General features: G+C 31.9%; 1 long non-coding RNA gene across 1 annotated transcript; it reads right to left on the bottom strand.

The window, feature by feature from the left end:
- Positions 1-18,973: 18,973 nt before the first annotated feature.
- LOC127728756 (uncharacterized) lies at positions 18,974-23,131 on the bottom strand. Its single transcript, XR_007994358.1, has 2 exons — positions 23,008-23,131; positions 18,974-20,147 (listed from the first exon to the last, which is right to left on the bottom strand). It is a non-coding gene; the product is annotated as an uncharacterized LOC127728756 (long non-coding RNA).
- Positions 23,132-24,991: the final 1,860 nt, after the last annotated feature.

The raw sequence follows: 24,991 nt of genomic DNA, 5'->3' as shown, positions 1-24,991 counted from the left end.
TCCGTAAAACTTCTGAATGGATGACTTAAACTTTACAACTAGGAATCATTAGTCATAAATAATTTGTGGTCTTACATTATGTCGATATTATATTTTGGCATTGCCCAATGTTTTATTTCTCTCAGACTGTAATGACGTTTTATACTAAATACATTGGATGTGTGCTGACTGATTTTATTCGAGAATTATGATTTATTTAGTTGTAACTGGCTTTGAAATAGCTTTTAGGAACTGTGAGTACTCTCAGATCGGTACTTTGTGTCTTACGTTTTTTGTAAATAGTTATTTTTCTTTATGGCGATTCGATGAGTTAAACCTTTTCAAATGATCTTTACAGCTCGTCTTATGTTCTGGTGCTACACCACTGTCCAAGGTTATATAATGTTGAGTGTTCACAATTTTTTTTAACCCTACAACATTAAATATGTGTCTTTCCTAAGTCCGAAGCCTGTTATTCAGTTATTGCCGTTGGTTGTTGTCTATCATATTGTTTTCGTTAATTGTTTTGTACATAAATTGAGACGACAGTACTTTATCAACATTCAATTCTCGTGAATCGACTAGGACGAGACAACTCAAACTAACAAACAAAAACTAGGGGTAAATGTCAATTAAACAACCATCGAACGACAAAATATCTAAGAGTCGTCGAAAAATATCACACGGTTTTCTATAACAGACACGTGCCCATTTAATATTTGCACTAGGTCTAAAATACGTATCATCACATATATGAGAAACTAGTCATGCATGATCTGCCAGCAATATTACATTCCCAATTGATACAAAAGAAGAAAATAACTAGGATTTATTATACCAGACAACAACACTCATAAAAAAATTAACTTTAGACAAGCAAATGAACTGCCTGCAATGAGTCTATTACAAAACTATGAAAATTGACCTTTAAATCAGAATAACACTTTATAAATTGGGTTTATATTAGCTGACAAAATAATGTTATCATGAGAGTTCATCTTAAGAAATTATCCATAAAAAGGTCAAGATCAAGTAAGTATATTCACAATTATTTTAGACTTTTTGCCATTTACAATTTTGTATATTAAATGGACACGTGCCTGTTGTGAAAAACCGTATGATTTTTTCCGATGTCTCTTTTTTTTTGTCGTTCGATGGTTGTTTCATTCCCGCTTACTCCACATTCACTCTTGGCCTTACCATACAGTCTAAAAAGATTGGACCTAAATATATATCATTTTTCAAGCTCCGCATGACTTTTAGTTTTAAAACATGAAAAGAAATATTTTTGGTAATCCACTTTAACATCATCGTTTAGATATAGATTCATGTACAACTTAAAGTGATTTGTAAAGTGTTCGTTGTGGTTTTTTTAAAACAAAGAATGCCATTGCACATACACCAGTACACAGTTATATATATATCTCCTTTCTCTTTCATCACGAGTCGGAGCCAAAAAGAGTATACCGTTGTTCAAAACTAGTATTACCATTTTTATTTTACAAATCAAGAGGGGGAAATGAGAGGATCCAATGAATTGCAATAGGGCAAGACTGGCAGGATCGGGTGCGTCAACACAATATGCGTCTCCTTCTTTGAATGCGCCATCCGTCATGCGAATCCAAACGCAGAAAACAAACGGTAAATTTGTATATTAGGCAACTATGCTGGTACTGTTTCGAATGCCCGGTAAAACGTCTCACGTCGTATTGGTCAAGCAATTCTTGTGGTGATCGTAAAACTTTTGTAGTGTCGATTTCAGACTCTCTTCTTATAAACTTTTTGAAGATTTTTTTTGTGTTAGAACAACCCTGTTAATGAAGTCCGTATAAAGTAATCATGCGTTTGCTTAATATATCAATTTAGATATAAAAGGTTCATACGACTGAGCAGAGGGTATATAAGAAAACTGAAATAGTCACATGTGTCAATGAGTAAAAGTATGCAATCGAATAATAAAATAACCAATAAGTATTATATTTTCTTTAATTTTTTTTAAAAACAATTATATTAAACATATATATGTCAATGAATAGTTTCTAGTCTGAATATTAAACTGTTTAAGTATACGTTAAAACTGTACCTGAATACAAGATCAGTTAAACAGAGTATTATGACAATAATTATTCAACTGCAATTTCAATGTCTACCTTCGGTTGTAATGTCTAGTAATTGAAACGAAATTTGTATGATTTATAATTTTTCTATTAAGCATTATAAAATTCTTTTTTTTTTGTCTCATTTACACAGAATTCCGTTTCTGATTTTATTATTTGTCACTCTTAATAATTTGAAAAAAAAGATATTATATTAAACCCTTATCAAAATATATGTATTAGATAATTTAATATTTGAAATTTGATTCAACACGTGTTGGTACAAAACACTAAAATATTCCCATGTACAGAATTAAAAAAAAACCGTCGCAGGGATATCTGAAACTGCAAAAATAATTGAGACGTGACTATTGTTTTTAGATTAATTATTATTAATTTCATATAACAAGAAATTACAGTATTTCAGATACACTTATTATATCATTGTCAGTGTATACATACGTAATCATTATTTCACTCATTGAACAAACAATATAACAGTAAACAAAATAATTGTCCAATGAATTCGTGTATTTACTTATATGAATCCAAAACTAATACTTTCGAGTAAAAGTTTATCTACTTACATCTTAAATTAAAAAAAAAAACTTTATTAATAACCTTATGTCAAAAACGAACGCACGTGAGGCAGTTGCGGATCATTGAAAATTCTGAATCTTAAAATACCAGCTGTCTAGCATAAAATATACCGGAAAGAAGTTCCTATTAACTTTAAAAAAAAATGAAGAGCAGAAATAAAATTGTTATTGTTTAGTATAATGCACAAACATGGTATCATCAAAACGGGTTTTACCGATTTGTATATTTCTTATGTACTTTGAACTACAAGGAATCTAAAGGCTATAAACTCAAGTTGAAGATGACCTTAATATTTCATATGTTTTATTGTTGGTCATTACATTTCATCATTTGCGGAATTTCAAGAATTAATAATACAACAGAAAAGCATATAAAAGTATAATTAATGTATAATTTTGTTTCTTTTGTGCTGTACTGGGTTAAGGATTTCTTACCCCAGGAATAGTTTACCTTAGCTGTATTTGGCAAAACCATTCGGAAGATTTAGTTCTCAATGCTCTTCAACTTCGTACTGTATGTGGCCTTTTTAACTTTTTATAATTCGAGCGTCACTGGTGGATCTTTTTTAGACGAAACGTGCGTTTAAACTTTTAATCTTGGTATATATGCGAAGTTTATTTATCTCAGATCATTGAAAAAAATGAATACAACAGCCCAACGGTAAATCATACCTGAAGATTAAAAGGCCGTACGTGTCCTGTATTTGCTTACAGTCACAGCATTGTGGACTCTTGGATATATTGTTGTCTCATAGGTAATGATATCACAGGTTCATCTCCTTACTTTTATCTTAAATGTGTTGACATGGTAATTCTCCAGATAGGCGCAGTCACATATCACAGAAAAACAGAAATATAAGGACAAAAAAAATCAGAAAATGTATTCTGAGTACTTAAACCTCCCTACTACTTTCTTAATCAGTGTCAGATCCATATCATAGTAATAACTTGGTCATTGAATGTAAAAAAGAATATATTACATTTTATTTAAGATCCGACAGTCTTTTTGCTGCACTAGTTATATTTAATCTATCAAACTTTGTAGCATGGAAGAAACTTTGTCTGGCCATGGGTCTTGCCAAGGGTCTTCCAAACGTTGGTTCATCCATCATTTGGAAAACTTTACCAAGACAAATAAGTGATAATAATGCATTCTCTTGATTGAGTGTGCTATTTTTAAGATATTTATATATTGTTTGATGTAACTTTATTGAAGGCATATAGCATGATGCCATATCATGTAGATGGTAGTAACACAGAAAACTTAAGAAATGTGCAAATGCTACAGGAAGAAAAGGAATACATCGTTCATAAAAATTAAGTTGTAGTTCTTGTGGAAAAATTGTTATCATTTTGATAAAGGTAAGATGCTTTATTGTCATTGTTTTCGTTATTGTGGAGAGTTTTTCTTGCTTCATCAAATTTATCAAAACTTCCTGATTTTGATTTAAACAGGCTTGCCAAGGATAAATTTTATCGTCTGTACATTTACTTAAAGCATAATTTATTACACTTAATGATGCTAAGTAGTTTTTATGAACATAGAAAAAAGAGGCTAACATCAGCCATCCTGATATTGCATCAAAATTTATGCCACTCAACATTTGTCTGATGTCATGTTTGAACTTGTAGTATATTAGTTTATTGTTAACTCTGGGTTGATTTTGTGAAACTTGCATTTTAGACATGCGTACAACAAAACCAAACTTAACATGCGACAGCAATTCACTAAAAATAGTTCTAGATATACCAGTGTTAGAATAATGTAGAAAATTGTAAAGCAGCTTGACAGGATGGTGGCAATAAAGATCTGTGACGCTCATTGTCTCATGAATTGATTTAACCAGATTACTTAATGGTGATTTAATGTCTAAAAAACGCAGTCTAAAATAATCACACAAGGTTTCCGACTGAATAAAACAGTAAATTCCCTGATTATAAGAACTTCTAAGAATGTTGGTCATCTTGGTTTTTTGGTCAACATTAAATCGTAAGTAAAACAAGTTATTATCAGGAATGAAATAATGCAGTAATGTTGAATATTCTACACAATAAACAAGTCGTTTTAAGCAAACCATGAAACATTGTATGGCATTGTCTGGTCTCCACATTGACGGGTCTGATTCTTCTGAAATCCAAAACATCAAGGTCTTCAGAAAATAGGAACATAAGATACCTTTTAAATCTTCATGCTTCTCCAAAATTTCTTTTAGAAAGATTTTTATCAAAGCATAGCATAATAACTGGGTATGGCTAAAGGAAAATATGAGAACTTTTTCTGCTATAGAAAAGGATAGTCTCCATTCAAGATTTTCCTTTATTGACCCTCTGCTGCCAATTGGAACAAATAACACACCACATGAAATGATTTTGGAAACAATATCATGAGAAGGCCATGAATTACGAGGTCTAGTGATCCATGGTTTTGCTTGGGACACCCATGTGTCACATTTAAGACAAAATGCTAAATCATGGGTTTCACATACTGGTGAAATGCATGGGCCATGAATTATAGTCGAAATACCAGTCATAGGGAATGCTACTGAATTGTGTCTCGTATAATGATGGAGTTTATATAATTCACTTGAGAACTTATTCCCCAGAAATGTATTTTTCATACATTGTTCAGGAAATGAATTTAATTTAAGATCACGGAAAAGACGAAGCTGCGTGAAACATGGAAGTGTACTGTCTGTATCCATTACCAGAAGAATTCCCTGAGATGATAGAACAACATCTTTCTCGGATTCATAAACTTTGAATAAAGTCTCAATCTGCATTGTATCAAGGTCACTGCCTTTTATGTCTAGTCCTTCACCTTTACTTCCACTTGTGATATGGTGAATGCCTTCAAACCCAATTAAAGCCATATCATTGATAATGTAGGTTAATCTTCTAAATTTCACCTCTTTCTCAGATCCGATCTTTTGACAGAGATACTTATAAAATTGAAGTGATTTATTTTTATCTTTGGACATTGTTATAGAACTCAATTGCATCAATCCGTATTATACAAATCTGTAAAATAATCAATTGTTATATATTTGACAGAGGAATATCACTGATCTCGGTAAAATTTTATTCAAGTGTTTGCAGAAATGCCTTAATTGCAAGACTTCAAGCTATTCATAATTGTATATTGTAACATAGATATTATTATGAATATAAAAAAAAATACTAATTGAGGAGTAGCAAAGACTGTTTGTAACAATTATTAATTTATTCAGATATGTATACAAATGTTATTCATAGTTAATTTTACTGACTATTCTCCCTTGATATTCAGTGGTAAATTTAGCAGGGATACTTGATGGAATGCTGTACACCATGTTTTATTGTTAAACAGCAATATGTGCAGTAAAGAATCAATTTGAGTGTTAAAAAAAGAAAAAAAAAGAAATAAATTGGTCGTACTCTAAGCAAATAAAAAAAAAAAAAAAAAGACTTCATGCTATTAAAATACTCCAATCTAACTGGTATTTATATAACTGTATGAAAATAAAAGCAACGAAGTATGTTTGTCTCATCCTGAATATGTACCATAACTGCGAGGAAAAGGAAGGTCTGAAAACACTACACAGAAAACTTGCGACTATGCAACATGAACCATACAAAAAAAAAAACACAAAAAAAAACACAAAAAAAAAGGATGGAAGTTATTGAAAAGAAATCGGGCTCTAATAAAGACAATAAAAAACTGCTTTACATGTCATTTTTTTGTCATATAGGTTTAAAGTGCTAAACTCCTTGCCTAAACTATCCGATATCGGGTCATTATGTAAGACTTGATCACGTTTTTAGTGTGATGTTACTAAATCGTTATCTGAAATTTTAATATTCTAAAAGTTTTTAATGCAATTATCTTGGGTTTAATGTAAAACTTGATAATATGTTCCTTCTTGTAAAATACAAACTTTAAATACCTGTAGATGTCGTGTTTGACACTGGATTACATTTTACGTTTCCTTCGTATTTTATATACATTTATCTTCACACTGATAATACATTGTTAAAGATGGCATCTGTAAAAAAAAAAGCAATCAAAATTAAACAAATTATGAACAAATTATTTCGATTTCACGGGTTGTTCATGTGTTAAAGCTTTCTATGACAACGTACAATACGGCCTTGTTATTCTTTATCAAAGTAACTTACATTACCATTTCAATTCCGACATTACCACTGAATATTAAATTGGTTTTAGTTTTAGATTTGCTAGAAGACTCCCTCTTATCCGCGAGCACTTAAATTGAATAGGGTTTTTTTCGAATTTTCAAAATGTTCATTGTCAGTTGATGTTGATAATGATAACATAGACAAATCGTTACTGAACCATGTGGGTCGTGACTAGGGTTTTATTAATCAAACAATTTATCAGCATTACAAGATAAATAAAAAAAGATATTTGAGACCATCCAATAATATTCGTTGAGCATGCAACACAATTTGAGGATTAAACTTGAGCCAGCCTTACCATTGCTTGAAATTTCTATTTTTAGTCATATATTTTGTCATTGATATAAATTAACAATTCTATTATCAACACATCTTAGTACGTTGTGGTTTGTTGTTCCTTGAATTTTTATTTTATTTATTTTTTTTGGGGGGGGGAGGGGGGATCCAAAATAAGTACCCTTTAGGACCTCTGTGTTACATTTTTGATTGGATACGTTGTTGTTTCGTAGTCATTACTTTTGTTCAGTGCCAATGTTTCATGTTTTAGATGGGAAACGGAAGAATTCATATAGATCTGAATCGGACATCGATAATCATTTTTCTTAAACGTAAGAAAAAGAAATTGCTAAACCACATACTCAGACATACATTACTTGAGAAAGATGCATGTTAAAGGCGACATTGTTTTAATTGTCTTAATTGCGCACAAACTATTGCATCTGCACGATATGAAAATGTATGAGGGCAAGAAAGAATTCGGAATTTTGTCTTAGTAACATCACGTCAGAAAAGACAAGGTTCACTTTAGGCCAAATATGGCCTTGAATTACAACTTTTTTTATAAAATTCCATAACTTGGTTCTTAGATGGATCTATTTCAAAAGCCTTCCTACTTTGTTCAACAAATCTCTTCATTAGAGTACATTGTAAGCTTCAAAGTCAGCACATTTTTATATGTAAACAAAAACGACGATTTTGTGCATTTTTCGGACCTACAAAGCTTCAGGAAACTCTTGGCCGCAACCTAGGATCCCAACATTTATGTAAACAAAAGTTGCCAATGATGATATTGAATCCCTCGACATAAAGACTTTCTGGATCAGGGGTGACGGCATAAGTAAGTTATGTTAAAAACTGTTAAGAATTATTGAAAATTTGACAAAAATTGACCTTACAACATAAATAATGCATACTTGAGGGGTTATTTCTTCGTTATTTTTCATGTGATGTTCCAAATAGAAGTTATTTTGTATTGATAGTTATACCACAACTATTTCTATGTGAAATTTGTAGTATTTTGGCCTGGTTAAAAAACACATCAAACTCTTAGGGCCATGTATTTTTAACCTTTCGTGATCTTACTTAGATAGGGATAATAAGGATAACTTTTTGCTGGAACTAATGATCAGAATTCATCATCATGGGAAACCAGGATTTGTTTATTACCCGGTAGTTTTTGATGGTTTTGCTGGGATACCCCTTCATGTAGTCAAACGTAAGTAAAACATAAACATAGGGCAAATATAGGAATTATAAGAGTTTATAGTAAAACCATAGTAGAGGGTAAAGATAACGAAATGTAATAATTTTTAAAGAATAATAGAAAAACATGCATCCAAGGAGTTGCATAGATAATGTCTCAGGTAAACTATATAAAGTTTGAATTGCCTAGTCCCGAAAAATTGTGACAATTCAAAGAGATATTACCAAAGATCTACAACTAATACCAATTAATTTCAGAGATGAACCAAAAACTTTACAATGAAACTATAAAGACAACAAAGTCTATGATCAACATTGCCTGAGGAAATAGTAACCTTAGCTTCTCAATTAAACAATTTTACAAACATGAATAAGTCTCTAATAAGGTTAAAATAAAACAACAATTTATACTTTGGATTGTTGTTCTTTTTAAAATGCATCTTTTTGTCTGTTTAAGGGGATAGACCTGGAGTATGGGAAGCAACTCTTACAAATTAGTTCTAGTGAAAAATAAGCCCACAAAACAAGGTCCAATACGTGCTTTAAATCGAGATGAAAACAAATTTTTAGTATCAAAACTCAAGATATCCTATCATGATCACCACAGGTTGATACAAGCAACAATGAATGACGTATATTTGCTTTAACCAGCTTCATTTAGATCTATTGGAATTTGTCAAATTAGCAATCCTACCGGGTTTTTTTTTTAGATTTGTTCTTATTCTTAAAAAATCTATTACATTGTATTATCTTTATCCCCTACTTACTAGAGTTTTACCTGTGTTAGTTATGTTTTATTCATAACTGATGATTGTCATCTATGAATAACTGGTAAATCATTGAATCAGGGATTTCATTACCATAAATTACTTAGAACCGTTGCTTAACTCTTTCATAGATATACGTATTTGGTTTTTAAGTTTGGTTTTTAAATATTTTTTTAAAACATAACATAACTTTACTATTGTAGTGCTATATATAACGAATACTTTGGTCTTACATCCTCTTAATATAATGGAAATATATTTTGAAATTTTCTCTATTTATGACTACTTTACACTTAATCCGTTGTATGTATACTGATTGGTACTTTAGTCTGGGAGAATATGATTTATTTATTAGTTGATATTGACTTTGAACTAGCTTTTAGTAACTGCAAGTTCTCTTAGATCGGCACTTTGTATCTTTTGTCCTTATGTTAGTTGTTTTAATTGTGCATCTGGCGGGTCTGATGAGTCATACTCTTTACAACTGATTTTTACAGCTTAATGTTTTCCTGATGTTTTGGGGAGGGTTGAGCGCTAACAAATAAGTATAATACATTCTATATGTGCCTGTCCAAAGTCAGAAGCCTGTAATTCAGAGGTTAATGGCTGTACGGTGACATATAGTTATTTAAATTCGCTTTATCTGAACTCTATTGGATAGTTGTCACTTGGCAATCATACCAATCTCCTTATTTTAAAACAATCAATCAACGAATCAAGACATCGTCAAAGCATCACAACTTACGTGCATGGTTTAAAGCATACAAAAATAGGTCGAAAATATTATTATTGTGCCGTTCTGGTAAATAGTTTACTAGTCCGACGACTTACTTTTCCATAATAATAAAAACAAAATCGATGTTTTCAATTGGTCATCCACAGACTTGTTCTATGCACGAACATAATCTTTATATGATAATAAAAAATTTAAATACAGATTAGTTGATCACTCAATATATAGATGACCATTATCCATACTTTGCTATATATGTGTGCACATTTTTACCAAGAGAACAATGGCATGACCAGGACACAATCGACCAGTGTTAAATTTCAAATACAGTTAAAGCATTATATCGGTACACAGAAAAAAAACAATTGCATATAAACTAGAATACTGTAATGAGTGGGTATTTCACAAGTGCATATACTATAACAAAGCTTAACCAATAAACAAACACACAACTATCAACACGTGATATATAATTTAAAGTTATCTAAAATTTGTTTTTGTGGTTACTGGACATCAGGTCAAAAAATTAAATTGTGTTGTGTCTGCTAGTAAAATGAGTTTTAATGCATGTCTTTCGCTTTTTGGGAAAGAAATATGCATTTAACTATTTAGTGATACTCATCACCAAATTGTCAATTATTACATAGGCTACAAAAGAGGTTGTCCCTTTCTTTTTATTTGCCACCTGTCTCGTTTTTTGTGCAATTATTTACCCTTATTGGTTGAGGTTCTTAAAAATAAACTACAGCAGTAAATTAAAGATAGTTGAATGGAATTAAAAGTGACAAATACTTACCTACTTGGAGAGTTTTAAAGGTACAGTTGTTTAACTTTGGTTTGTTGTTAGCACATCTATTTCATAAAACAAATTTGCAGTGAAAATTTGACAATAGTTTGCTCATTTTGATTTAATTTCCTTAAGTGTAATATATATGTTTCACTTTTATTCACTAGGTGAAAAATGTCCTTAATTCTATGAAAAGTGACGAACCACGAATTTGCGTCATCAAGCAAAAACATGTCTGGAAAAAACTGGAAATGATACTTTATTCATATAATAACTGTTTCCTGTACTACAGAAATTGATATTCAATTGAAAATTAATTCACTGAAATGACGAAATCGTACAAAATAAAACTGGGTTGGGTGTGCTCAAATGGTCAAACAAAATGAGTTATAGTGAGAATGCTAAGACGATTTATATGTATGGTATTCTAAACTTATTTGCAAAAGGCTCGATGGTGAACAAATGGGTTACACGGAAGATGTTGACAGGATACAGAGGGACATCATAACTACCCACCGATGGTATCCTATGGTTTAGAAACAGCTTTCAGTTTGTCCACAAGATGTCCATTGAGCATTGCAGGATGTATACTGCAACACCAGGTCGGATTGAGAGCGTTGAATTGGCAAAGTTAAACGCTCGTCGTTAAAATACCGTTGAACATTTTTTTTTAGTTTCTACATATATATTTTAAAAAGTCCAGACTTTGTACGGTTTCGTCATTTTAAGAATTAAATTTCTATATTCATGGCTGCAAAACCAAAGAGAAAAAACTTTGTTTAAACCCAGACTGCGACGTTTTATTGAAATATTTCGAACTACATTTTATTTTGCAAACTAGAGATTTTTTTAACACATTTGCTTTTATGGCCAATTTGTCCTTCCGTCTTTTTAGACGACATAACTGATTTAAGAACTAAGAATTATAGATAACAGAGAACAACAAACCAGATGTTTATGATAAAACAAAACCAATCGGTTGTGAAAGTTTAAAATCGGTCAAGAATGAAAAAAAATCCTAGTTACAATTTTTCTTTATTAGGATAACATGTTTAGTTTAAAATATTAAAACTATTCGACAGTTTAGTGTTTTAAACTTTTGAAAAACATAAAGATGAATGAAAAATAATGAATGCAGTTATATGGTAAACGTGATTTATTGTTAATTTAATAATATTTTATTGCATTAATCAAGCAATAGGATTGGACATAAGTTATAACAACTTATATTAAGTCCTCTCCTTACATATACAATACACATATATGATGACAGCAAACACATACATAATATATCAACAGTTATAGAAAATAAAGGATGGAGTCACACATTGGCATGGCAAAAAAAAAAGCAAATAGGACAGAAAGAAAAAAGAAAGAACGAAAGCTGCTGACTTAGAACGTCAAAATCTGTTTGACTGTTTAATGAAATAACGAACTTTTTCAAAAATTTTAGAGTTAGTTTCGTAATTATATTCACTTTTCCAAACAATAGCGTTTCAATATCAATGTGTATGTTCATAATTATAAGATCATTAATCAGAGATATTCTTTAGTTATAATATAATTGACATTCTAGAAAGTAATGGATGGCATCTTCAACAGGAGAACCGCAGGAGCATTTAGAATCATTCACTACATTTATCTTATTTAAGTCTGCATTTAATGAACTGCACTGGTGCCTTAGTCTTGTATGCAGTATATTAAATTTTCTAGGCCCTTCACCATAATATGTTGGAGGTCTAAATAGTAAATTTATTGTTATATGGATATTTACATGATCTATAAAAATTGATGATATTCTAATCATCATTAAAATTAACTAGCCAATCAGGACCCTATGGTTCAAATTACAGTTTAACCACCAATCTTAATCCTGTCTTAACAGAAATTGTTTTAAAATAGGGTTTAATATTATAGGGAAAGGTCATCTATCACAGAGCCTGGTGCGATGTTTTCGGATAATGAATGTATTGCATCTAAAAAAATGTTGTTTTTATAGATGAATAGTACGTCGTCGGATCAGTTAAGCTTAAACGTTTAGCTAAACTATTTATCATTACTCTAAAATGTGAATTTTCGAAGTTTCGGTAAATAATGCTTCTAAATACGCAGACATGGATCTGTGTGATATATCAAAATCTTAGTGTAGACATGTTGTATTCTTTATTTCGTTTTGTACTATTACTAGTTTAAAAAAATACGAATTATAGAAGTAATTCAAAATGAGATTAGTGTTCTTTACATCTTTTTTATATAATAAGACCAATCATAATGATTTGATTTTTGATTTTTTTGTGTTTTAACGCCACTTTTAAGCACCGCTTTTGGGCTATTACGTGGCGGCCAGTTTTTATTGGTGGAGGAAGCCGGAGTGCCCGGAGAAAACCACCGACCTTCGATAGGAAAACTGACAATCCTAGTCAATTTAGATTGGAGTCGAGTGCATCCGCACGAGCGGGGTTCGAACTCACAACCTCAGTGTTGACTGGCTAGTGATTACTACTTAGACCACTCGGCCACCGAGGCCCCCCAATTATAATGAAGTGGGTGAAGGCAATTAAAGGTCATCGTACGGACCAAATAATTACAAAAAGCAATAGCGTATAGTCATCTATTAAAGGCCCTGATATGACAATTGTGAAACGATTCGAACGAGCAAACTAACGGCCTAATTTATAACAATTCAAATTGCAAGAAAACCCTATCTTTATACTCCTCGGCTTTCAAATATTCGGCTTTATGCGTTCCTGATGAAGTAAAAAGAAGAAAAGCGTTTCGGACGCATGAAATAAATAACCTGTTGTTTTCATTTTTTTCCAATAATTTATTCCGGTAAGATTAATTGTATCTGTCAAAACAACATATTGCGTAGAGTAATGACTAATGTAGTAGCAACAGAAAGAACCATTTATATCATACTGTTAGTTAATTACTGTTTTAGTCAGATAGAAAGTCCTGGGTTATTCTAATGTAGTTCACCCATATGGTTTCGTTCTATAAGTTATATAAAAAACCGTCTTGTTGCTCACGTAATCACAAAATTGGTGATAAGTCTCATTCGGTAGGACGGGATTGTGTTTACGACAATTGGAACATATACATCGTCAACAGATATTCCATAATGGTCATCCAACTCGTGTTGGCGAGCGTCAAAATGTTCGAAGGATTACTTCAACTTCATCACTAGAAACTCTTGGCTTAACTGCTTCCTTGTAAGCAAAACCACTCTATTTATAAGTAAATAAGCCATATAAGCGGTAGTCCCTTTCTCTGTTTTGCCATCTAACTCGTTCTATCAGCAGTTGAGTACCCTTATGGAAAAAATCTTTAAAAACTCAATAGCCATTCATTAGAGATAGTTTAATGCTATTAAATCTGATAAAAACTTACCTGCTTGGAGATCATAGACTGTAGTTTTGCTTCTGTTCATTGTCAGCACATACATTTAATACCATGATACATTTGATTTCAAATTTGCAGGGAAAATTTGGAAACAGTAATCTCGTATTGACTTTATTTCCTTAAGGTTTGATATATATGTTTCGCTCTTATTCACTAATTCAAAAATATCCTTAATTTTATGAAAAGTAACAAAGCATAAAAATACGCAATCAAGGAAATATTTGTTTGGAAAAATCTTGAAAAATCGTGGAAATGTTTGTTTTCTTCTAAAGAAATTGATACCAAAATATTTCTTCCTTACATTTTAAAATTTCCATCTTAACTTATTCACAATAGATTTACACAATCAGTCGTAAAATGGTGTGCAGAAGGAAAAAAAATAATACCTTTAGCATCCCTATAGCATCGTACATCGACGTCATCTTATTGTTTTACATCCCTGTAGCAGCTGAAATCCATTTCACATCCCATTGTTTTAAACCCGTATAGCAAATAAGGTCTTTGTTATAACCAACTGTTTTGCACCTATGGAGCAGCATGAATCCATGTCATCTCATTGTTTTACACCTTTGAAGCTAACAAATTCTACGTCATATCGAAGTTTTACACCAATGGAGCTGCATGAATCCTTGTCATGTCGTTGTTTTAAATCCCTGTAACAGCATAACTTTATATCTTCTCATCGCTTGTAGCAGAGAAAATGTATGTCATATCATTGTTTTTCACCAATGTAGCAGTATCAATCCATTCAGCTCATTGATTTACACGACTGAAGCAGCATACGTTCATCTCATCCAATTGATAAACACAAATGTACCAGCAAATCTACATATCATCTCATTGTTTTTCATCCTTGTGACCGCATTAACCGATGTCATATCAAAATTAACTCCCTTGTTGCAGTATAATCTAATTTTGTACCCCAAGGTAGGAACATACATCCATGTTATACAATGGTAACATACCTGTTCGATCAAAATTACATCTAATTAATTCACAATATGAATACATGTCTAGACATCTTATTGTTAAACACAAATGTAGTAGTATAAATCTATATGTCACCTCATTATCAAATAACACTGTAACAAAACACCCCTACAGCAACGTTAATCAATATCATTTTGTTCTTTTACACCCCTGTTGCAGCATAAATACATGTCCTCTCATTGTTTTACACCCGTAAGTCTATGTCATATTATTCTTTAACACCCTCCTACCAGCATAAATGCATCTCCTCTCATTGTTGACACCTTCAAGCAGTTTAAATCCATGTCATTTCACTGTTTTACACCCCTGTTACATCATACATTCAAATCATCTCAATGTTAACACCCTTTATCATCATAAATTCATGTCATTTTATTGTTTCACAAACCTTTAGCTAAATCTCTGTCATTCTATTGTTTTAAGGGATACATTCATGACATCTCATTGATTTACACGTATTTAGCTACATGAATCCATGTCAGCCCATTGTTAACACCCTTGTAGCAGCATGTTGCCATGTCACCCAACTGTTAACACCATTGTAGCATCATTAATCCATGTCAGCTCATTGTTTTACATCGTTGTAGCAGCATGGATCCATCTATTTGTGTTTTTTAATCATTTTTTTGCAGCAGTTGTATCAGTAATATTTTCCATCATACATTCATACTAATTTAAAAATTTCTAATCATATACATCGCTAAATAAGAAGCAAGTCATTACGTTGGCTTGGTTTGTCGAAGTAATTTATTATTTTCTGTTCAATGCAGCATTTAATAAAAATTACAAAACATTACAAATGTGACTATCACAACACAAATCTAGTATCATTTATGACAAAACTTTCTTAAATTGTCCGATGATAAATTTATAAATTATTAAGAAAATAAGGTTTCAACTCCCTGAGGCAACGTTGACCTCAGAAGGATTTGGCAATTATTTTAGTACCTGTTTGTTCATATAGCTCTTCATCTGATTCGGTTCTTATACATCATTGGCTTTCAAATATTCGACTTTAAGCGTTCCTGATGAAGGTAAGTCCAGAAACGTGCTTCGGACGCATGCAATTTATAAAGTGTTGCCATCATGTTTTAAAAGGACATTTGAAATACGATTATACGAGAACTCAAAAAATCATTTGCCCGTAATTTTGGGTACAAGTATGCATTAAAAAACCCTGTCGCATTCAAAATGTTAATGGTAAAGATAGCTATTCTTTTCTGCAGTTTTAAACAAATACATACATATAGTGTTATCACAAGAACATTTATATAGTCTGGTCGTGAATTTCGAGTCAAATGTATTCCAGCTTGAAGACCAGGTAAGGACGTTTCTATATCCAAAACATACACAGATATTTTGGTAGTAGAGAAAAATAAACCAGCCCACACACATAATAAATGTTATCAATATTTTAAACAAATTTAGGACAAAGAGATGCATATCTATGTTGCGAATAAGAGGCAAAAGATACTAAAGGGATATTCAAACTCATAAGTCGAAAACAAGCTGACAATGTTATGGGAATAAAACGAATAAGGACGAAAAGACAAACAGTACACAAAACATAACAAAGAAAACTAAAGACCGAGCAATACGACTACCCCCTCCCCCCACCCCCCCCCCCCCCCCCCACAAAAAAAGGGAGTGATCAAAGTTGCTCTAGAAGGGTTAGAAGATCCTGCTTCACATGTGGCACCCGTCATGTAAATACAAATCCGGTGATAAGTCTCATTCGGTAGGTCACATTGCAATATGTATTCCACTTAATTTTACGTTTGAATTACCCTCAGAAGCCTTTATAGTAAGCGCTTGGTGCCAATGGGGAAAGAAGTAATGCTTTATCAGCACTAGCTTGTTAATCACTTGTTTTGACCACGGACATAGAATTGTAGCAATGACTATTAAGCTATGGTTTCAATTGCATTTGTTCCTCGTACCGATTTTTTTTATTTAAGCCAATTGCAACTGATTTTTACAGTTTTTACTTATATTGTGCTGTAACACCACTGTCCCAGGTAAGGGGAAGGTTGAGCGCTCACAAACATATGCAACACCGCCACATTTTACATGTGCCTGTACCAAGCATGTAGTTTAGTCGGTGTTGTTGGTTTATTGCTGTCATATTTGTTTTTCGTAAATTGTTTTGCTACAAATTAGGCCGTTGGTTTATCCGTTTGAATAGTTTCACATTTTTCATGTGGGGGCCTTTTATAGCCGACCAAACGGTATGGGTTTTGTTTTCATTGTTACGGTGGCCTATAATTGTTTGTATCAACTTCAGGTGAACTCTAAAGGATAGTTGTCTTATTTGAAATCATAGCACATCTCCTCTTTTCTATATAAACAAGCATCAGGATAATGTCATTTTCAGAAAACTGTTTGTTTGAATCAAATTGTTTTTTGTTTGTTTGAAAATACGATTTATTCCTCCCTTCGAGAAGAAACTAGCATCTACCTTGTTATTGTTATGGGAAATATGTATTTTACACTGGTAAAGGTAATGTGACACATGTAAGTTAACCTGGTAAAGGTAATGTGACACATGTATGTTAATCAGGTTAAGGTAATGTGACACATGTATGTTAATCAGGTTAAGGTTATGTGACACATGTATGTTAACCGGGTTAAGATAATGTGACACATGTATGTTAATCAGGTTAAGGTAATGTGTTACATGTATTGTACACTGGTTACGATAATTAGGCACATGTATTTTAGACTGGTTACGGGTATTTACAACTTTATCAAAATAATTTTGATCTATTGGGCAGGTATGTGATACAGTTTATTTCATTGCCAAACGAACGTAATAATCTGTGTTGTATGACCTGTTGTGACTTTTGGATAAAAAACATCCGTAAAAGCACAGTTTCGTAAATGTAGCTTTGGGAATTAGCAAGGGTTTATATAGATCTTGTATCTTCGATAACCTCAACATATTCCTTTGCTTCTGGGTAATAATATGACTTTTTATTAACGATAACTTACAAAAACGAGGAATATATAACGGCACATTGATAACTCAAGCATTAATTTATATAATACATATTGCCATTCATCACAGCTTTTTTTGAACATTATTGCTGATTTAAAATTATCATTTATATCACTGAGTGAAAGCACCTTGCAGGTTAAAATCTGAAACTCTTTGTGATGAGCAAAATTAAGGACTGGGTGTTGTTCTTCATTCCTACTTTTTCAAAAATTCAGGAACAATAGAGTACCCTTAAAAAATACCATTTTTCTATCAACGCTGCGGCACCATATGTGTTTTGCAGTTTTATTCACACAGGTGTCGAAAATTCAGACCTTGATAGTTTTTTCAATGGATTTCTTATCCATTGTCGCCTGTGTAAATACTTACTTCATTGTAACCTGTAATTGCTTTAACGTTTCTTGTTCCAGCATTTTTGTGAATACCAAAGTAGTGAAATATCCAAGAAAATGTCCGTATTTACCTTCCAGACACAAATTGTAAGTATTTTGGATCATCCTGATTTCAACTACTAAAATAGCGATTAGCAAATCTATGAAAATTCAAAACTTTGAATGTCTGAGGTTATGACAGTCTTAATTAATGTCACCAAGATTTCAGCCTGTGAAGAAATTAAAGAGGCCATCAAATATTTACATCGGGTATGTACTAACATGAGCCAAACGACGGATGCCACATGTTGAGCAGGATCTGCTACCTTCCGTAGCACCCGAGATCAACCTCGGTTTTTTGGTGGGGTGTGTTTTGTTCAGTCTTAAGTTTTCTATACTGTTGTTTGTCTTTTGGTCTTTTTCTTTTTTTTTGCCATGACGTTTTCAATGTAAAAAAGGGAGATGTGGTATGATTGCCAATGAGAGAACTATCCGCCTATAGTAGCATATAAAATACATGTCAAATTGCCTTTAACATGATATCTTTTTGTTGCTTTCTTCGTTTGTATAAAAGTGAAATGAAAAAAAAGTACTTTATTTGAAATTATTTTATTCCTTGAGACATGTGAAATAAAAACGGTCAAAATAACTATGGATCAACAATTATTTTCAACATGTTACAATACTTCACTTCTACAAAAACATCAACATCAACATGAAATTGCTTATTAGCACAATCATCCTCTTTAAAAATATCATTTTTTTTTTTAAATGAATGACAAAAAAAAGTGAATATTTATTATGACCTTGTAGTCATGTGGGTCTGGATTATAATGACTTGACATTGCGAACCTACTTGAGTTACTGTTAATGTACATGATAGTCATCTATACGTAACGTGGTAAATGCAAGGACTTCTAGATTTGTCTGCCACAATCAACTGACAATTTTCCTTATCAAAGCATAATGCAGTAGGTTCGTCTACTTCATCTACACTATGAGAGCGATATTTTGATCCATCGGCCGCAACGATGAGAATATCATCGTTTTCTCTATCTGCAACAAATACATTACCGTACATGTCGGTACACAATCCTTTAGGTGCTTCATCTATCAAATCACAAAGCCAGACCCTCTTTCCAATGGTATTCATACATTTTATCCATGGTTCTTTTGTGTCAGTAAAGTAGATATATTCCTTATCAAAATGAATGAAAGTCTTTCCGTTTGTTGATTTAAGAGGAAATTCTTTATAGATATAACCCGATTTATTCATAAAACTTATTCCCTTTCCTTTTGAAATTGAAACTATGTCAGTTCCGTTTGTTGATACTCCTCGAAATTCATATCCTTTAGCAAAGGTTTGATACATTTCTAAATCATCGATGTCTACCATCCCGATTTCTTGTGTTTTTGGATATGAAACAAGCAATTCTTCATTAAAAAAGGTTATTCCAAATGGTGCTTTTTCACATTTTGATGATAATATTGTGCCGTCAGGCTCAATGGAATATAATCTTCCCTGGTTGTTTTCCATATCACAACTCGACAGCACTACTGTCTTATCTGGTAGTTGGCAAATACCAGTGACATTTCCTTCTTTTAATCGTGAACCAAGTTTTAATTTCTTGACAAAGGCCAATTTTACTTTGTCGATATTAATTGTTGGTATCTGTGCATTAGTGCCTTGTGCTTGGCTGGCCATCTTTAATCTGCGGTGAATATAATGTCTAAGGTGGTTAGATTGAGTACTGTCTATGATATTTCCTGAAATGTATACAGGCATTTATGTTAATTTTATCACTGATGTTACCATATAAACTTCGACTATGGTTGGCCCTCAAACTCAGACGCAACAGTTTTTATCTAAGTTAAGGTAGATAAAATGTAAACCGCCATCTTGGATTGAAAAATAGCAGTTCCCAATAATTATAGTTCTTTGCTTAAATCTGCAAATTTTGAGGCAGATTGGCAATTAATGGGTTAGGCTTTTATTGGAATAAACACAGATAAGTGATTTATTGCGTTATTCAGACTGATTTATCAAATACTAAATATCTGTGTTTGTTTGAACCAAATTGTCAACTAAGCTTTTTAAGGGGATATAACTCAAATAGTAAAATTTTGATAAAGGAATAATAGAGAAATTTTCGATTTTTACTTCTATCCAAAAAAAAAAAAAAAAAAAAAAAAAATCAAGGTCGGTGACACCATTTTTTCTTTTTATTTTCTTAAAGCATAATTTAAAACCTATCTTCTCATATTTTATTTCAAAGTTCTATCTCTTAGATTTCTTTTTATTCACAAAAATTTATTTTTCATGAACATCTATGAAAATTGGGCAATTTTGTACGACTTGTACCTTAAAAAATAGCACGGTGACCCATACTTTTTATTATATTTTTGAAAAAAGCGGAAAAAAATATTATATTCTGGCAAAGTATAACAAAATTCTATCTGAGGAAATATAAACCAATGATCCACCTAAAATTATATTCATACCTAGTATTAGTACGTATATGTTATGCTTAACATAATTATACGTAAACCTAGCATTTATTAATTGTACCGAATCGTAATCTCCTTTTGGCCGTTTATCTATATATTTTTTATGCATTAACTATAAGGGGTACATGTGTGCTCTACTTGGCATTCCAGGAGGTGCAATCGTTATCATATTGTTTATTGAACAGGGTATAACAGTCTGTTAAAACTTGCTATTGTAAAACCTAGAAAGTCATTTGAAATCAAGGAATGTATCTTCCTTGTGCAAAGCACAGATTTCACGACCGTGTTTCGCAATACTTTTATTTCTTTTCGATTTTATCAAGTGTTTTTTTTTTAGTTTTGGTTTTCAAATATTTTGCTCCCGAGCATCTCTGAGGAGACATAGATTTTCGAAATGCTCATCTGTTGCAGTAAAATTGGTACCGTTTTATTTGATTAATCACGACACGACTCTGTCACTACATTATCATATACATTCCGGTTCCTTGTTTGAGTCGATCATGAATTATAAGTAATACATTTTTGACAGCCGGTACATTTTTAATGCATGTGTTGCATGCATATCAAAAGATTCTTTCCCTGTCGAAGCACCCGGTCTCGCTCCTTTTGGAGTTCATGAGATTTCTGTTGCTTAGATTTATAATATCTTATTTATATATATATATGTGTATTTTAAACAATGATGATCTGGAAACTGATCAAGCTTTAGCCTATATAACAAAGTTATTGTTTATAAATGAAAAATCAAATATAATTTGTTGGTAAGCCGTTATTGACATATAAACGACGTAGACATATTCTGTCCGCTTACCAGAAAGCAACTTCACAAATTGTTTGCCATGGTGAGTTGTTTATTAATATTAGCTCACCTGGACCAAAGAGCAAATTGAGCTTTTTTTCATCACTTTGCGTCCGTCGTTCGTCGTCCGTTGTCGTATTCCGTCGTCGTCCGTTAACTTTGACAAAAATCTTCTCCTTTGAAACAACAGTGCCAAATTTAAACAAAAAAACATAGCCACAATCATCATTGGGGTGTCTAGTTTAAAAAATGTGAATACTCCTCTTACCAACTAACATGGCTTACATGGCATAAAATAGAAACATACGGGTAAATGCAAGTTTTTCTATTATCTTGAAAAACATTGAAGATAGAGAAAGTTCGTCAAGGCAGAATTTTTCAAAATGTTTAGATCTATTTACTGTCAATTTATATCAAAACTGTCAGACTGTCTGTTATCTATAAAAGATAGATATAAACTGTGAAGGCAAAAATTATCGACAAGACAAGATCAATAAATTAATATAGACCAAACTATAGTTGACTCTTTATTGAAGTTATTGCCCTTTAATGACGATTTTTGCCAAGTGTTTGCATTTTTGCCTATTATCATGAAAACTATAATAGATAGAGATATACATGTACACTTTAAATTAAAAAAAACTGATCAGCAAGAGAAGATCCACAAATGTCAAAATATAAACTAAATTATAACACGACAATAATCGAATTAACTTGATTATTCATTGTTTAACAAGCTTTTTTCTTCTCCAAAACCCTTCTCCTTTTCGACTAAAACTGAACTAACGAACTATTTCTCTGAATACAAATACGAAGCGCAGGCGGAACTCTTAAACTCTATTAGGCAAAACGAAAAACTCATTAACTGTGTCAGGAAAAATTATATGTGAATCTGTCGCAATTATGTTTGTTTAAATGCAGGTATAAAACAAGAATGTGTGGTATGGCAAGAAGATAACTGTCCACCTGGTACGAAATGACTTAGATGGTAGAAACTCTAGTCCATCGTACGGCCTTCAACAAAGAGCAAAACGGAAACTGTATACTAGTAGTTAACATTTCGAAGCTAGTATGCTTTATTTTCTATTGCAATCTAACTGAAAATAACCATTTTACATTCATTTCTTGGTATTAAAAGGACTGAACAATGGCATGCGACATATTTTCTGAAAACATTAATGCCCGTGTTTTAATGTTAATTTTCATAATGCTTGGAATACAAAAAATGATAAAGTTACATTATCTGAATAATAATATGTACCAAGCAGTGAAATATGAAAATATTCAATGAGAGATTGCAATAAAATATATTGAATTTACCTTTCTTTTTTTCAAATTATAATGTTGTCTCGTACGCCATTTGCAAACAAAAATAGATAGTTATTGTGCAAGGTGACATGCACTGCATTGGTTTCATTTAATATACGTTATCAGTCAGGTAAGGTTTTTTGGAAATGCAAAGAGAAACTGAAAGCTATGATGTAATAAGTAAAGGTAAATTGAGTACAAAAACTTTAAAACCTAAACAACGTTTATTGTAAGTGAAACACGTGTAAGGTACAAATTTATAAAAAAAAACCTCACTGTTACGGGATCGAAACTTATCACAAGTGATAAAAGTTCAAAGGACCTTAAGGTCAAGTGTACAGCAAAAATGAAAATAAAAAGTCCTGTTGTGTTGCTAGTCAGTGGGATATAATTATAACACATGGCGTCAGTGATGATGGAAGTATTTAACGACCTTTACTGGCTATACACCCCTCGCATGGTCGGTCAGTGACCATATATGGTATATATATATATATGTTGTGTACAAGATGTAAGTTTGTACAAATTATAATTTGTACGGGGTTTTTGTACCAATTATAAGTTTTTTGACATATACCTTTTTGCACCAGGTGATAAAAAAGTTTATCTTGTAAAATTTATCAGCTTTATGTCTTAAATTCAAATTTATATACTTTAACCTAACATTTAGTGCCATTCTCCTTGTCGTAAAACTGGAAATAAGGACACTTGAATGGTTTAAATTCTTTTTTTTTATTTTTCTCCTTGTACCAAAATCATATCCATAAAAAGTCTTTTTTGTGTTCTTATAATGTTTTTTTGTAGCAATGCTCAGTATTAGGCTGTGTCATGTAGTCATGGAAATATAACAAAAATATGCGAAACAAAAGACTGTATGCTTGTATCATCCATTTGTGTTAAGCGGTTCATAAAACACTGATAACTTGTACAAAAATTCTGTACAAATTATAATTTGTACAACATTACAATTTGTAAACAACATATATATATATATATATATATATAAAAGTCTAAATTGAAAACAACGTTCAAACCTATGATTGCGTTGGATAAAAACCGCAATTTTTATACGTGTGCATGTAAAACAAATTTCTTGGTAGAGGGGTCTAAATACAGCACAAACAACAATTTCCAAAAGACCAAAAAAAGTGAAAAAGTCTATTTTAACAAAACGCATTTGCCTAACAGGTCGAACAACTGATGTTCTTAAACCCTGCTGACTGCCATTGGCGATTGCCAAATAAATTGATCACCAGATCTAACAAAATGGATCTTAATATTAATTAAATACCAACAGAAAACAATAAACTTGTGGAAAAGATGGTATACCACAAACATGAGGTGCAAAAATTTGTACACCATATCCGGATTTCGACAATTAATGTCTCTTCAGTGAAGTTAGGGATCGAAACGGTATTTGGAAGGCCATATAATTTACCTCAATTTAGGAAAGACTCTTGAATTTTAAAGAGTCGAAATAGGATGAACGGATCATATAAACCCGAAGGAAAATATAATACAAGCCCAAACGATAAAATATATAAAAGTCTAAATTGAAAACAACGTTCAAACCTATGATTGCGTTGGATAAAAACCGCAATTTTTATACGTGTGCATGTAAAACAAATTTCTTGGTAGAGGGGTCTAAATACATCACAAACAACAATTTCCAAAAGACCAAAAAAAGTGAAAAAGTCTATTTTAACAAAACGCATTTGACTAACAGGTCGAACAACTGATGTTCTTAAACCCTGCTGACTGCCATTGGCGATTGCCAAATAAATTGATCACCAGATCTAACAAAATGGATCTTAATATTAATTAAATACCAACAGAAAACAATAAACTTGTGGAAAAGATGGTATACCACAAACATGAGGTGCAAAAATTTGTACACCATATCCGGATTTCGACAATTAATGTCTCTTCAGTGATGTAAGGGATATATATATATATATATATATATATATATATATATACGGGTCAGAAAATTTTA

The sequence above is a fragment of the Mytilus californianus genome, unplaced genomic scaffold, assembly GCF_021869535.1.
Source record: "Mytilus californianus isolate M0D057914Y unplaced genomic scaffold, xbMytCali1.0.p SCAF_2, whole genome shotgun sequence".
Lineage (NCBI taxonomy): Eukaryota > Metazoa > Mollusca > Bivalvia > Mytilida > Mytilidae > Mytilus > Mytilus californianus.
The sequence above is the reverse complement of the archived record's forward strand: the minus strand, read 5'-3'. Positions and strand labels throughout refer to the sequence as shown.